We start from the raw sequence: 16,933 nt of genomic DNA on the forward strand, positions 1-16,933 counted from the left end.
CCAAACTGACTCTTAAGGGAATGGCCTTGTTCAAAATCAGGTCAAGATGTGAAGTGAGGGGTCAGGCATTTAAGGACATGGCCATCATCAATATCCTGCCTGACAGCCTGGCCAAACACACATCCACTGTCGAGCCTAAGGGACATTAATCAACTTAGGCTCTAGCTCTTATTTATGGCAGCTCTCCTAAATGGATCATTTTTATGCGGTCGGACAATAACTGGGATGCCAGAAGGGACCCTCTAGGGTGAGTGAGGGTGGCCCAGCTCCCCTGCTTGGAAGAGGTAGAGCTCCCAGGGAAGCAAGAACATCTGGACACTTCCTCTTTCCCCTGGTCTCTCCTGGCTGACGTAAATACACTATCTGATTTGGAAACTCTGATAGAGTAAACTCCTTTTTAATGCTGAGGAAAATAAGGTGAGAAAGGTTAAGTAACTTGTTTATGTTGTATCTTAAAGGCAAGTCAGGACCAAGACCAGGACTTGATTTATTCTCCCTGCCAGTCGAAGTGGATTCCTCAGAAATCCCCTGACACCCTACCTGACCTTAGGACCTGCACGTTTTTTCCTTTTTGACTCAGCACAAGCCCTGACAAGGGCTTGCACTGTGGCCCTGGGTTCAGATACTGCCTGAGCTGTGCACATGGAACTCTGAATCCAGAACTAGGCTCCTGGTGGATCGGGTGTGGTGGGGGCAGCTGACTTTTGTATGACCCTGGGCTGAGGGAGGTGAGGCTTCTCTAGTGTCCACACCTGGGCCAGGTGCCGCCCCTGGTTTGTGGGGAAGAAAGACTGACAAATCTATCTGGGCATAATAGTTATTCTAAGAATATCAATAAGGGGATTTCGAGGTCGCATTTTAAAAGTTTCTTTTTATAACAGTAAATCTTACTCAGATTTTGAAAAAATCTATTTTAACTATGTTTTTTTAAATTATATACCATCAAGTTCAGGCTGACTACATTCAGACCAAAACAATAACCCAGGCATCTTCCAGATACAAAACTTCAATTATTGTTTACATTAGCATCAATCCTGGATTGAAAGAATGAAGCAGCTCTAATCTGCATGCTGTTAAAGGCCATCTATAAAAAAACACTCAGAGAAAAGATGAGAACATGAATTGCCTACTGTGGCATATGTTTAATTCCTGGGCTCTTACACAGAGAAAAACTCTTATTAAAAGCCCCTTTGCCCTTGTTAACAGACTGGGGGGCTGCATCTTCCCCCTATTTTCCTTCATAAGCAACAGTTCTTTCCTTTCTCCCTCCCTCCCTCCCTTCCCTCTTTTCTCCCTTCCCTATTTATTGAGCCCTTACTATTTATCAAACACAGCTCTGGGTACTGGGATATGAAGATGGCTGAGGTATAGATTCTGCCCATGTGAGGCTCCCCTCCCGGTCGGAAATAGACACAAGGTTTCGATGACCATTCTCCAAAGTCTTAGGCACAGAGAGAAAAGAAATGGGATCAGCCCTGGCCAGATGGCTCAGTTGGTTGGAGCGTTGTCCCATTTAAAAGGAGGCTTTGGGTTTGATCCCAGAGCAGGGCACATACTTAAGTTCTGGTTTTCATCTCCAATTGCGGTGCATATGAGAAGCAACCAATCTGTGTTCTCTTTCTTTCCCTCTCTCTAAAAATCAATGAACATGTCCTTGGGTGAGGTTAAAAAGAAGAAATGGAATCAAGGTCTTAAAAGGACTCAGAGAGCAAGCTGACCTTGCAACTGGGCCCCAGAGGTGTATAGGAATTTGCCAATTAGTGAAAGAGGATTTGTGTGTATGTGTGAGCACTTTCTAGGCACAAGGAATGGCATGGTTAAGGACACAATGATAAAGAAATCGAATGGTTTAGGGAATATATCTGGTTGCTGGATGTGGCAGAGACAGCCCACCAAAATTTAAGCTGTCCCTTTAATACCATGGACTGGCTGCCCAGCCAGGAACTACATTTCCCAAGCTCCTGTGACTCTAGGTAGGATCACATGATTAATTATCACTAATGGTTAAAACTGTCAAGAGGCAAGCCTGCTTCTTTGTTCCATCTCACCTTTCTGCTTACTTGGATTCAGAGGATTCAAAGTCCTAGGCAACAGAAAAGCCACAGAATGGCAGTAACCTGGGCCCTGAATCCCCGTGTGGAAGGGCACCCACTAACACCTGGATTGTACTAATAGTACCCTGTGAGTAAGGGGTAAACTTTGATTGAGGAAGCCACTGAAATTTTGGGGTTTCTTTGTCATAGCAGCTGCATCGCCCTAACAAACCCAGTAGATGTAACAGAGCAGCACCTTAAGTGTTCAATGAAAATATTTTGCAGTCAACTAAATTTAGGAAACATTGAATTAAACAGGTTTCATGACTGCAGGATGGTACAGACTTTTAATATGCTGAAGTGTATTATGAATCTCTAAGAGAGATTTAGCAAAGTGTGTTTTCTTAATGTTTTTGGCCATGTAACACTTCTGAATACTTGGTGAATATTGTAGTTCTGTAGAAGTCAGAGAAAAGCCAGCCCACAACAGAGGCAGGTGTTGAGTATCAGAAATGAAGTGGGAAAGGGAGGGGGCCGGAGTAGGCTGCTTTCTCCTGCCCCACCCCTCCTCCATTCTCCAGCTACTTTGTCTTCACTCAGTCCTCGAATGAATCGTGATTTGTATTGTGCTTCTGGCCTTTGCACTCACATCTCTGCCTGGATTGTTCTCATCTATTCTACTCCTCCCCCCCTGCTAAGCCCCAGATTTCTCTGTGAACTGTTTCTCTTTTTCCTTCAATTCAGAACAAATCCATCCCCCCCTGGCCTTCATAGCACATCACTCCCATGTCTGTTTTTAACTCCTTTTCTCCGTCTTACACCATGGGGACTGGCTCATGCATCCGTCTCCCTCCGCAGAAGTAAGGTCTTTAAAGGAAAGTGCATGACTCATTTTTTAAAAACTTTGTATTAAAGTGTAATATACTTACAGAAAAACAAAGTGTACATGGAATGCATATCTTCCTCGATGGATTTTCACAAACACTCCTGTTTCGCCCACATTTAAATCAAGAAGCAGCATAACCAGCTTCCCAGAGCCCCACTCATGCTCCATTTCAGGCTCTGCCCTCACGAAGACAACAGCCAACCCGACTTTTCCTGCCACAGATGGATTGTGCCTGCTTTTGTAATTTACTCATAGAATTAGGCAGTATGTGCATCCTGTTGCAAACAGAGCGTCATTGATTTAGTCTTTTTACTGTTTAGGGGTATTTAGGTAGTTTCCAGTTTTATGGTGTTACAAATAGCACTGCTGTGAATGTTTTAGCTCAGGTCCATTGGTAAATATACATATTTCTTTTTTAAAAAGAAATTAAAAATATGTTTATTGAGAGAGAGAGAGAAAAACATCAATGTGAACAGAAACATCAATTGGTCACCTCCCATATGCACCCTGACCAGAGATTGAACCCACAACCTAGGTATGTGCCCTGACTGGGAAGTGAACCCCAACCTTTTGGTGTATGGGATGACATCGTAACCAACTGAGACTCTGGCCAGGGCTATACATGCATTTCTGATGGGTATATACATAAGAGTGACATTTCTGGGTCATAAGGTATGTTCAGTTTTAGAGGATACTTTCTAATGGTTTCCAAAGTAATTGCACCAATTATGCTGTCTTTAGCAGTGTAGAGAATGCCAGTTGCTCTGCTTTCTCATAAACACTTGCTAATTTCTTGCTTTTTGTTTTTGTCACGTGGTTATGTATAGTGGTATCACCTGGTAGTTTTAGTTAGTGTTTGTTTTCCTTATGACCAAAGAACAGCTTTGCTATGTTTATTGTCCATTAAAATATCATCTTTTGTGAAGTGTCTGCTGAATTAATTGTTCTATTGGGTTTTCTGTATTTTTCTTATTGTTTTATAACTGTTCTTTACATTCTCTGATGTGGACTCACTTAAAAAATTTCTCTGCAGCCCTAAGCACCATCTGTTTCCACATTCAGTAAAGTTTTGCTGCGTAAACTAGGACAAAAAAGATGCTGTCAGTTCTTAAGCCTCCCTTCCTCACTGCCGCAGCCTCCTGAACAATTAAAGAGGGAGTATTTATGAAGGGCAAATTGGGATAAGGCTAAGAAAAACCTTAAGGTCTAGTGTGGCCTTGCCCTGCTGACTGTATGTCCATAGGCAGCTGGTGACGGAATGCTCTTGCCAAGCAGTGACTTTTGGGCCGTTCAGCCATAGACACTGCTCTGGTGGTGGGGATTCCTTCCTTCCTTCATTTAACAAATATTTACTGAGCACCTCCAGGCACTTGAATATCAGTGAATAAAACAAAGATCCCTGTCCTCATCAAACTTAAGTTCCAGTGGGAGAGATAGACGATCAGTGCTAAACCTAACAAATTTTTCAGTTGCTTAGTGTGTTAGAAGGTGCTTAGTGGTATGTAAAGAGGGGAAGTAGAGCAAGTCGAGATGAATCAGGAGTGTTTAGGGGGCAGCTGGCAACAGTATGAGGTGAGCTTGAGCAGAGGTGCAGGGCGGTGAGGCAGGCAGCTATCCGGTTATCTGAGGAGCATCCACAGAGGAAAGAGCTAGTGCAAAGGCCCCTAGTGAGGGTCTGGCTGGCATGTTCAGGGCACAGCAAGGACAGGAAGTCACAGAGGTCACAGGAGCCAAATCATCGCAGAATCTGGAGGCTGTCTTAAGGTGTTGCTTTGACACTGCATCAGATGGGCCGTTGGAGGACCTGAGCAGAGGAGTCACATGATCTGACTGAAGTATACAGCTCCAGCTGCTGTGTTGGGAATAGATTGAAGGGAGCAAGGACAGAAGCATGGAAGCCCAGAGGGAGGGAGGTCTTTAATGACCCAAATGAGAGGTGCTGGTGGTTGGGACCAGGGTGGTTGCTGTGGAGGTGGGAAGAGGTGGTGATATACTGGATTCACCATGCAGGTAGAACAGGGTTTCCCGATGGAGGGGATGTGGGGTGTGATTGAAGGTAGAAGTCAAATATGGGTTGGCTTCTGTGAGACTGCCTGGGTTGGGTCCATGCTCATGATGACTGCTCCTTTCCCGCCAGGCCTGGTGTCTTCCTCTCATTCTCATCTGGCATCCAGTCCTGTCTCAGCCCCAACCCAGTCCAGGTGGCCCTCACCTGGAGGCCACTTCTTTTCTTCTTTTCAATCCATCGTTATGACACAAACCCTCTTTCCAGCTCCCCTAGGGGCTTCACTAACAGCTTACTTTGAAGGCAAAAAGATATTTCTTTTCTTGCATTCCCACTAAAGCATTCCTATTTCTCCCCAAGGCCGTATGAATTCCTCTGACTGAAGAAGAAGAATCATCGTAAGTAAGAAAAGCACAATTGATTAATATTTCAAAGTAACTTGTTACTTAGGTTACTTGCTATTTGTGTATTTCTTTCTGCTTAGAATTAGGGACACTTCTAGTGTTAGGGCTGAAAGAAAACCAAGAAATTTTGTAATGGAGGGCTTCCCTTTTATGAGATAACTGAGGCCCAGGGTGGTAAACTGAGGACTGAGAAACTGAGGCTCAGGAAGATAAATTTGAGGTCCAGGGAGGTAAACCAATCTATAGGTCAATTTGTTTAGTAAACAGACTGCAGATTTTACACTACCAGAGAAATGATACTCTATGACAGCTGTTAAAAACAAGACAACAAGCCCCAAATAGAGTTGCGTGTGTTAAGACCCATCACCAAATAGAGACTTAATTAATTACAGTTTCAGCTCTTTCAGAAATAGAATTTTAAACCAGTCAGGAGTTGTCTGACCAGTATAGTCAGGTCATTTGCCTCACGGACCCTGCTGTCCTGTAAAGAACAATACCTTTGCCATAACCAACCTGGTTTTTTCTTTGTGCCTTAAGTAACTTCTTTGTTCCTATTCTCTTCTGCCTATAAAAGTCTTTCATTTTGTACCACTCCTCAGAGTTCCTTTCTATCTGCTAAGTTGGATGCTACCTGATTTGCATCAGTGTTGCTCAAACTGTTAACATTTTAAAAATTTATTTAATTATTTTTCAAGTACAGTTTTCCGTCTATTTTTGACACACCTGTTTATCTTTTAAAACAACAAACCAGGGGTTACCTAGTGTGTGAAGTTTCTGGGCCTCTCATCTAGGCTTTATGCTCCCTTTGGTCTTTTTTCTGCCTTCAGATAGGCTCTGCAGCTGAGGTCTCTGCATTGTGGTAGTTGATCTGGTATATGACATAGTTACCTTGATAGCAGGTGTGTTGCTAAAAGATCCTCTTTGGGTCCTTTGTGGTAAGCTGACCTTTTGACAAGGTCTTGGCGGGCTGTGTGCCTTTGGGAAGGGCAGCCAGCTGTCTTTTGCTGGGACCCCAAACCCAGCAGTATGGCAGGCTCCTTCAAGCCTGCTGGAGGCAGATGGCTCCCCAGGCCCACCCCTCCACAGTGCAGAATGTAGCCACTATTTGGGCTATTTGGTGCATTCTTTCTGTCAGCCTTGGGCCTCCCTTACAATAGCATCAGTGTATTTCCCTGGCTTGGATGGTGTTTGAATTAACTTAAACATAGGCAGAGCCGCTGGTTAGTGAAATGGAAAGTTTAGGCTGGGGATGTTGCCTGACACTGCATAATTTGTGGCTACCTCTAGTGGTAGGAATCCAAGCTTAGGCCCCATTTTCCTGAATCAGAGCTTGCTGCTTGTGTCCTTGGAATAAGGTGAGTCAAGAAGGCAAGTCATGGTTGGTTGAGTACTTGCTGACTGCATTATAAGAACTTACAAATGTAAACCACAGTCAATATTAAAATTTACACACTCATAGTGTTACAGAACAGAGCCAAGGTGGGTGTACAATATACTGTTACTGAAAGGGTTCTCTATGCCTGTCGTCAGAGAAAAGGCATCTTTCAATGCCAGAGATTTGTGAAAAGGAAAGAAATTATTATTTACTTAAAACTTATACAGACTAAAGTTTTTTAGAACACTCACAAATGCACACAGTCCTTCCTTCTCCCTCTGCCCTGTATCTCGGGAGAGAAATGGAAGTCTGTGATCCAGGTTCCCGGCACCATCAGCTGTGTCACCTCCATGATGTCCAGTTAATCCAAAGCCATGTGGCACCTTCTCATGGCCCACCAGCAAGAGTCCTTTCACCCCTTTTCATCTGGTAAAGTCTCTTCTGCTTCCTAAGCCACGTGACAAAAGGGAGCACCCCAAAGCTACATCATCCTTGCTCTCGCTGAAGCTGCAGGAGTCCCCACTCTGCCAAAGCTGCATAATTCTCCCCTCGAATGGCTGCCGTGTCTGGGTTTAAATCTCCGTGCCAACCTTCCTCTGCAGCCCCATTTCCAACTCCTCCTACAATCACTTACACCTGCCAGCATTCCTGAATCCTTCCAGCTTTACTGGGCTGCCATCATAAGTCTCCGCAGGTGTGGCCCCATTGCATGGAGCCAATCATCTCCAATCTCTCATGCAGGCCCAGTAACTGGGCGAGTTGCCAACTAGTTACATCCTGGGGTGGAGTCACTTCCATCCCCTTGGCTCAAAGCGTGGCCACAGGTATTTAACATATCTACGAAACCAGTTAAATGTTGTAGATATGTTAAATGACCATGCCAGAGCTGTTGCTATGCAAAGCAGCTCTCAGTAGCCCTGCTCCATGTGTCCCTTCCCTCAACTCAAACCTGTAGGGGGTAGGGGTGAAGACATCCTGTATATTTTTCTAATATTTTCTGGACCCCATTACAAACCCCTATTTGGAGTCCCCCTCTTGGCTGCACCCTGTTACAATAGGGGTGGGGAGCAAACAAAAATGCAGATGGGGCACTGAAGCTCAGAAGAGTGAAGTGAGATGGGTCTCAGGCAGTGAGAGGGTGAGAGGCAGAGCTGGTGTTCACACTGAAGGCTCCCTTGACCCCACATCCCATCCTTTCCCCACCTTCACTTCCTGCGGGGACCCTGAGAGCTTCCTAATAAGTGGTGTGTTTTATATAAATCTCTGTTTCCAAGCCAGTCACCAAGGCTGTTCTCTGCCCCTGGGGTGTCAGTTACTGGCTCAGCCTTCTGCAGCTGCAGCCCCTGGTCTGCAGAGATTCCTAACACCAGTTCTATTTGTCCTTTTCTGGGGTGCTGATGACCATCATGGAATCCCCCTCTCTAGGCGCAGAGGTAATGTGACTAATCCCTCCGATGCTCCTTTTTTCCTGGTTCTGTCCTATTGTGGAACAGGACAGCTGGCGTAATGGGGCTGGGGAGGCACCAGGAGCTGAGCAGCTGCTCTGAAACCTGCTCCGTGTTGTGCCCTGCCACCTGGGGAGCACGGCTGCCCAGGGTCCAATTTCCTCATTTGCCTGATTCCAAAATTCTGTGCTTCTCTTTATAAAAGTCATCTAGCAAACCAAACAATAAAGCTAAAAATACCTTTCTGAACAAAAATACCCTCAATATCCACATCCAAAGGCCTTTGTGGCCTGGGCAATAGCATTTATGAACGTGATTATGAGATGCTAATACTGTGGCTGCTAAAAGTCAGTCAGAAATATTGAAGCAGTGCATTCTGGTAGACTTTAATCCCTAAAAGTCCTCTAAGCAATATTTCTAATATATATTTTGTCAAAGATTTGATGTTCTCTGCTTAGATATTTCTAAGAAGCTCTCTCTCCAAACACTTCTTTGAAAATGCATTAGATAACACAGTCCCTTCAATTCCGTATCTTCTTTCCTGTCTTAACTGAAAAAGCCAGTTCACATTATTAATGACAAGCCATTTTGCAGAGTGCCCAGGTTAATAGAAGAGATAACTGGCAAAATATAAATGTGTAATACTAACACACTGAAGATAAAACAGAAGCCTAATGCTGAATGCATAATGGGGAGAATGGAAGAAAAAGTTCCTAGCTGGTACAGAATTTCTGCCAAATGAACACCAGCTGGTCCATTTGTTCTTAACTTGCTGCTTTCTTGCCTTTTTGTCAATTCAACTATCCTTTTTGAATCCAGGTCCTAGATTTCAGAGTTAAAAAACACACTGTCCGTTTTCTCAGGTACCTGGTGCAGTCTCCTGTTTCAACACTTTGCCCTGAGTCTAGTATTGCAGGTGCCTTCTCCTGTCTATCCTATACCAGCCCAAGCCATGGGGAGGGAGCAGGGACTTAAATTAAATTCAGAGCACAGTGGATTCCAACCCCAGTTCACCACTCTCTAGTTGTATACCTTGGTCTCTCTTACTGTGAAATGAGTTACCATAGGTAAAGTCCATTGCAGTCTAGTGAGTGTTCTGAAAAGTTAATGATTATCCTTAATATTTGTGATTTGTTTTCCATTATACAGTCTCTGTCTGGAAGCAGAGGACAGGACTGGAGGACCTCTTGCATGTACCTGGTTGAAGAATCATGTATTTACTTGATAGTCCTCCAGTTCAGCATCAGAAAGAATGTGGTAGTTAGCTGTTCTCTGTGCCCATTGAATGTTAAGAGGGAAGACACTTACATGGTAGCAGAGGCCACTGGTGCGCTATGGTTCGAATGTGTGTGTTCTCCCCAAATCCATATGTTGAAATTTTAACCCCAATGTGATGGTATTTGGAGGTGGGGCATTTGGGAGGTGCTTACATCATGAGGTGGAGCCTCACGCATGGGATTTGTATTCTTCGAGTTGCCAGAGAGCTCTGTCCCACCTTCTGCCATATGAGGACACAGTGGGAGTTCTGAAGTCTGCAACCCAGAAAAGGGTCTTCACCAAACACCAAATTTGCTGGCAGCATGACCTTGGACTTCCCAGCCTCCGGGACTGTGAGAAATAAATGTTTGTTGTTTATAAGCCCCCCAGCCTATGGTATTTTGTTATAGCAGCCTGAATGGACTAAGACAGGGTAGATTCCTGAACCTCAAGAGCATCTCCTTCAGTGGCAGGTGTGAGGCAGAGCCTGGAACCAGCAGCCCTCATGTAAATGGCAGGGAAGCCAAGAGCTACCTTAAGTGATCCTTAGAATCCTTTTCACCACAAGAAGTCTGGGCTCTCACTGCAAAGTTTAATGAGTTAGTCACATTTTATAAATATTAAATGAATTTAATTCCTCAAGTTTCATTAAAAAAGAGAGCTTATCCTTGAGGATTATGAGAAAACGAAAAGCAGAATTGAGCTGGATAAACTGCCTTGAAAAGCTGTGACTTTGCAAACTGATGTGCATTTGTGCTTTTCAGCTGCGTGACCTTGGGCAGGTGACCTCGTCTCCTTACACCTCAGTTTCTGCATCTATAAAATGGGGGAAGTGCCAACTTCTTCTCTGGAGGGTTGTAATGAGAACTGATGAGGCAATACATAAAATGCATTTAACACACTGCCTTGAATAGAGAAAGTACTTAATGAATGCTAATAATTATTATATTTAATTTTTTAAAAGTTAATACCTCATTTAATTACAATTCTAAGACAAAAAGATTGCAAAAATGCCTTAGCATGAATGTTCATTGAGAAAGAATTTTGGTCTTTTGTTTCTCAATTAACCCTCCATCATTTAAACAATAAACATGTGGTGAGGTGGCAGGCACCCATTCACATTTCTCAGAGCACTTTTGAATGGGTAGTTCCTGAAGCTGTCTCTGGGAGAAAACTTCTCCTGTGTCTGTCTAAACAACCTGAAGTATCTGGAAAAACAAAGAAGGCTGGATTGACCTGAGCTGATTTCTTTGTAACAGAATTCAAGTATTTCCTCCTTCCACTAGCCAAATTTTGGGCAGATATAGTCTCATGAAATTTGATCGAGTTTGATTCTGGATAATTCAATCTCTGAGGATAAACAATCTGGAATGTTTTGTTGAACACTGTGAAAGATTTCCGGGCAGGAAATGGTAGCCTGAAGAGCCAGAGAAGGAATGAATGTAGCTTTTTAGTTTCCGGTGACTTTAATTAGCACACAGCAACACACTGACTGCTGACCCCTGACACCCACCCTCTCGCTCACACAGTAAGTTTCAGCCATTCTACTCTCTGTCTGGAAGAATCACTGGGTAAAGTCTCAGGGATTAGAGGAGCCCACCTCCTCATTCTATAGATGATGAAACTGAGATTTAATGAGTTTGCATGACCAGCATCTGTTATTCTTTGATATTTCCCTCTTGCTTCCAATACAGTGCTCCATTTGCTTTGAGCAAGAACTATTAAGGGAATTTCCAACCATTTTCCAGTTTCCATGTTATTCACAATAAAACAGTTGTCTTTATTAAAAATGTGAAAGTGTCAACTCTTTAGATCTGGGTGAACCTATTTGTTTCCATGAGAGATGGTGGGGAGGAGACAGGGTATCTGTCATCACGGGTTTGGGATGGGAGGGTGGGGGGTGGTGCCAATGCACAGGGTGAGGAAGACCTTCCCTGCCACCTGGTGGTCACCTGGAGCCCCAAAGTGTCAGTACTCTAGAGCATTGGTCTGTCCAGCTTCTTCAGCTGTTTGCTTGAGGTACTTTATCTGTGCAATCAGCACTGATCCAGTAGAGCTTTTGTTGTTGCTTTTCTTTCCAGTGGATTTCACTTTCTTTAGCTCCAGGAAAGGGAAAGTTGTTAAAAGCTAGCAAAATTCTATGTTCTGAAAAAATATCTGCAGGCAGGAATAGGTCAGGATCTTATGGTAAAATGTTTGAGAGCCTTGCAAGATCATTGTCTCCTCTTGTTGTAGCATCTCTCTACATAAGCAGAGATTTATGGAGAAGTCAGGCTCGAAGCTGGCACCTGTCATGGTTATCAACTGGTCAATTGTCGAAGTTAGGACAGATGAAGATTCGTTTATTATCTCACTTATCGCCCTTGTCTGTAGTCCAAATGAGTTCTCACATCACATTCTGACAGTCTCAGATTCAATATCATCAGTTGAAATACTAATGATACTTCTCAGCACAAAAAATGACTTTCAAGGCATGCATTATGGAAAGGATTATAATAAATTAAATGCCTAAACTGGCAGAGTGCAAACAATTTTGACTCAGATATAAATGTTTGCACTGGCTGTTTAAACATTTAATTTGTTAGAATGGAAGTACCACTACTGAATAAGCATGTTAATTAAACCTGGGTTTCAGCGATGTGAGTCATCTCACGTACACAGAGTGTGACAAACTTGGACAGCACGAGCCAATGCGTGTTGATTTCCTGTTCTCCAAATGAACACTTTGCATCTTTAGACCCTGAAGACATTAGTGATTTTTAATAAACGGTTCTGTCTTTCTGAGGTGACTTAGATGATGCTGTAAAATGTTGTTAGTCTGGGAAGTAACTTTGCTCTTAAGCTTCAGGGAAGTTATCACCATAGATAATTGATTAAAGTGGTTACATGCTCTGTGATTTTACCTTAAAAATATAAAAATGTAAAGAATATGAGATACCTTCTCAAGACCAGCCTATCAAAACAAAGAATCTTCATCATTATTATATTAGCATCCTCACCATCAACATCATGACCATCACTATCTTCACTATCAACATCATCACATTTTTTAAACTAGTGGAATATCCCAGCCTGATCCTCTTGTCTGGTCCTGCTTATTCCACAGAGTAACATAATGCTGGTTAAGGTACTTAAGGTCCTTGTCTTCCCTAAGCTTCAGATTCCTCATTTGTAAAACGAGGGTGTTTTTATTAGTTGGGGGAAGCTACTCAAGTATGGCGAAGAGGCCTCCAAATAAGATAGTTCATTTTTTTTTTCTTAGAAAAAACCCAGCTGTTCCTGACTGGCTGAGGAGCTCTTGATTCCTTACCTAAAGTGCTTGGTGGACTCCCCACTGCCTGCAGGACTGAATCCAAGGTCTTTTGCAGTCTGACGCTAACCCCCACTTCTGACTTAGTCTCTTGTCCTTCTGCTTCCACCTGTGTTTTTGCTATGCTGTCTCCTCTGTCTAGAATGCCCTTTTCATCTTCATCTATTGACATTCTATTCATTCTTCATGGCCCATCTCAAATGCTGCCTCCTTCAGGAATCCTTATAACTTGTCTCCTCCTGCTATCCTGCTAGAGTATTCATTATTTCTTCCTCTGCCTTCTGATGTTTTTGCCTTTTATAGCATCCAATTCTGTTTGCCTTATAATTAAGTTAGTTATTTATACAAATAGGCTTTATGGTCCGGGAAGCAACACACTGCATATTATTGATCTTTCTCAACTTCTTTCTCCTTCCAAGCCTTGCCCAACATCCAGCATTGTTCCTTGCCCAATAAATATATGTTTAATTGAATGAAGTAAAAGTTGTCATAGATAGAAAAACCCAGTTATCAAAATAGCAACCATTTACTAACTCAAGGGGCCAATTAGGCAGCAGGCTATTCATTGGAAAATTCCAGATGTGGATCAAAACAGTTCCAATTAGATTTACATCTGTGCTAGAACAAGAACAGCCTACAGAAATACTTGTTGGACCATCCATCCACGTGGAATAGTGTTCCACTCATGTTTATTAGAAAGAACACTCTTCCTGGCACTGCCATGATTTTCCTTAAAACCTTTGTCCATGAGCTATATAAAAATAATTTAACTTGTATATGTGTATGAATGCTGTATAACATAGAGTTGAAGTCTATCTCTGTGGAATTTCTATCTCCATTCTATCTCAAGGCCAGGTTAGAATCTAAGAATTAATTGCCTGAGGGAGTTTCATTTCAAATAGAAACTTGGCTCGAGGGATCAATTGCAGGGAGCTCAGAGCTTTCAGCCCTGCCATGGGTTTGCTGTGCAGTTGGGAAAACTCATCTCCTTACTTCAGACCTCAATCTTCTCATTTGTAAATGGAACTTCTACAGCTTCTTCCTTCTCATAGGGCTGTTTGCATAGATGATGGCAGCTCATTAGTGAACCTCTTTGAAAAGATCATATGGAATCCTGTTGGGTACAGTTGGGAGGCTAACCTCCAGGCTTATGAAAGTGGATATTAAAACCATGCATCTGCTTGTTCCAGTCACTGGGTACACACGAACAGTCCCTTAATTGTATTTACAACACTGCAGGGTTTTTTTGAAGAAAGAAATTCAATTTGTTTTTTCAAATTTTACAAATACAACTATGAGTTAATCCACTTGGATGAATTCCAAATTATAATTTGGATAATGTCAGGATGGCATTAAACTTGTAACAGAGAGCAAGGGTGGGGAAAAGAGAAAGCAGGAGGGAGAGATTCAGACAGATCTAACTTTCTGCCTGGCTCTTTATTTTTCCCCCTCTTTGCCCTTCAGTCCTGCAGCATGTGTAAATCTTTCTGCTCCTCTTGGTTTAAATGAATCTGGCCAGGTGGCATTAATGCTTGTAAAAGTAAATGGAAACTGCAAGGATGATAGCAGAGTCTGTCACCTAGTTTAGGATTTTTCAGTTCTTTGTGACTGACATTTTACAGCTCACCTGTGATTGGAACTTAACCTTGCTCAAAGTGGTGAAGCTGAAGATGTCTGAACATGATGCCCTCACCTTCCCTTCCTGACCACGTTTTCCCACTTGGTTCATTTATTCCAGCAAGGGCTTGTGCCAGGTCCCACTCTTGGACCTTCCAGTGTAGAGTGAAGACACAGATATAAATGAACAAGGCTCCGCTTTTAAGGAATCCTCTTATAAACTGGGTGGGCTTCAGTTTTTCAGGGGACAAGGCTTAGCCCAAGAATCAACATGTAATGGTGCAGTTTTAAGAGTGGGATGAGTTTGGGGGAGGGCAAAGGATTTGGGGGGTATCTTAGAAGTCATGCCCTAAGGCTTATGTTGCCTGTTAATAAGACAGGACCTGATTGTACAATAAGAAAGAATTTTGTCATGTTCATATGATGACTAGGAAAGCCTTTGGGATGAGGTTAAATAATCTCTTCCTCAACACACATGTGTGCATGTGTGTGCACACATGCAGAGGAGGTGAGGACCAACAATCCTTTTACACTTGTCTTAGTCAGGGGCCATTTGATCCAGCTGGCTTAGGCAAAAAAGAAAATTTGACTTGCACTCCAGGAGCTGAGACAGTGGCGAGGCTCCCAGGAGGCTGAATCCAGGAACTGAAGAGCAATGAGGAGCCATGGCAGCCTCTGTGGAGCCTCACGACTCTGCTTCCCTTGTCAAGCTCAATTCACTTTCTCTCCTTGACTGACTGGCTTTCTCAAGTCACACAAGCACCAAGCATAGCTTTCCTGATCTGCCAGGAATCCCAAGGTCCTAGTGCCAGATTCCCCAAATAAGTGACTCTGATTGACCATTAGATTGACATACAGATAGCAATCTGGCCAACTTGTTCCAATCATGTGACCACTTTTAGACTAATCTTGTTCGGCTGGGATTTCAGCAGGAGGATGGGGAAGCAGATTCTTGGAAAGAGAATGTATAGAGGCTAGAGAAAAGGGCATCTCTGATGCAACATTTAAGTCCTGACCATTTATTAAGTAATTCTACAGATCTTCCAGGTTCTTTGCTTTTATATATCTCTCTCTAACTTTAACCATAGTACTGAGTGTTGGTCCAGGAAAAAAATATTTCACTTTACTTCTTAATAACACCATAGTTTAACTAATGGCTTAACAAATAGGGACTGATGTAAGAAATGTATGTTTCTCTCCTGGAGCTTAAAATTACATGGAAAAGACAGACCAAAAAAAAAATCCAAAACAAGTAAATCAAATAATTACACGTTATATTAAGAGAGAAAACAAAATGTTGAGTTAGAAAAGACAGGCTAGGGAGGAGAGGATTTATCTTAGTTGCACTTGTAGAAGGGCTGCTCTGGGAGCTGACTGCTTAGTGGAGTTTGAAGGAGGCAATCATAAAAAAGTTGGTGGGGAGGATGCACTAAAATGTATCTCAGAGAGAGGACAGTATGCACCCAAAGATGTAAATCCTTGAGGAGAAATAGAACTTAATTTGCTTTTTATTCCCAACACTTTGCATGTTCCAACTTTCCTATGTGTTGGATAATTGAGAATTGGAAGGTCTTCTTTGGCACACTCTATTAAGCTCTATTGCAAAGAATTAAATTATAGCAGATGTACTCATACATTGCCTTGCTTAATTCAACCAACACTCAAGATTACAGAATTACATTACCGTAAAATAATCTGGCCATTTGCTTGGAGATAATTATGTATATAACATTTAGTATTCTTGGGTCTTGAGATTGGGTAGATATGGGCTGGGCCTTGTCTTTGTGATTCATGAGTTGTATAACTTTGGCCTAGTTACACAATTGCTCTGCATGTCTTTGGTTTCTTCATTGTCACATCTCAGTCTTCATCTCTGGCTCACAGAAATTTTTTAATGATAATTAGTTTATATCAAATGAGAAAATACATGTAAATTGAGTAACATAGTGTCTGATAATCACTATACATTAAAAGCAATAAAAATTGTTCACATCTTTCATGAATATAAATCAAATTCTAACAAACTTCTCCCTTTAACTGATCCTTGGGGAGTTCAACATATAAAAAATTGTATAGTGAATACTTTGGAACACAATAAGGAGTGGATCAAACATAGGAAGCTACTTTTCTTTCTCTCCAGTTCCCTCAATGCAGAGAAAGGAGATTAACACCAGAAATTGAAGGGAATTCCTCAAATGGATGGGATTAGAAAGATCCCAGAAAACCACGGTCCAAAACACACCTAGAAGAAAAGAACTGTAGAATAAGAGAGACTCTGAACTCAGCTTCAGCAAATACCATGAACAGGAAGAGGGTTCTGGGGCGATTGTTATTAATCGGATTGAAAACTGTGTTCACACCATAAGAGTCAGTGCAACTCTCACTAACCTCTTGCCCAGCCAGGTTGTCTAAAAAACCTTTCAGGTGACTGGAGGGATTGAGAATGAAATAACCAGGATGACATCAAGCAAGTTCCACGCCCTGGCTGGTGTGGCTCAGTGGACTGAGTGTAGGCCTGCCAACAAAAGGGTCTCATAAAATTTCCAGTCAGGGCACATACCTGGGCTGCAGGACAGGTTAGGTCCCCAGCAGGGGGCATGT

The sequence above is a fragment of the Sturnira hondurensis genome, unplaced genomic scaffold (genome assembly GCF_014824575.4).
Source record: "Sturnira hondurensis isolate 20B ecotype Veracruz unplaced genomic scaffold, ASM1482457v3 Scaffold0001074, whole genome shotgun sequence".
NCBI classification, from domain to species: Eukaryota; Metazoa; Chordata; class Mammalia; order Chiroptera; family Phyllostomidae; genus Sturnira; species Sturnira hondurensis.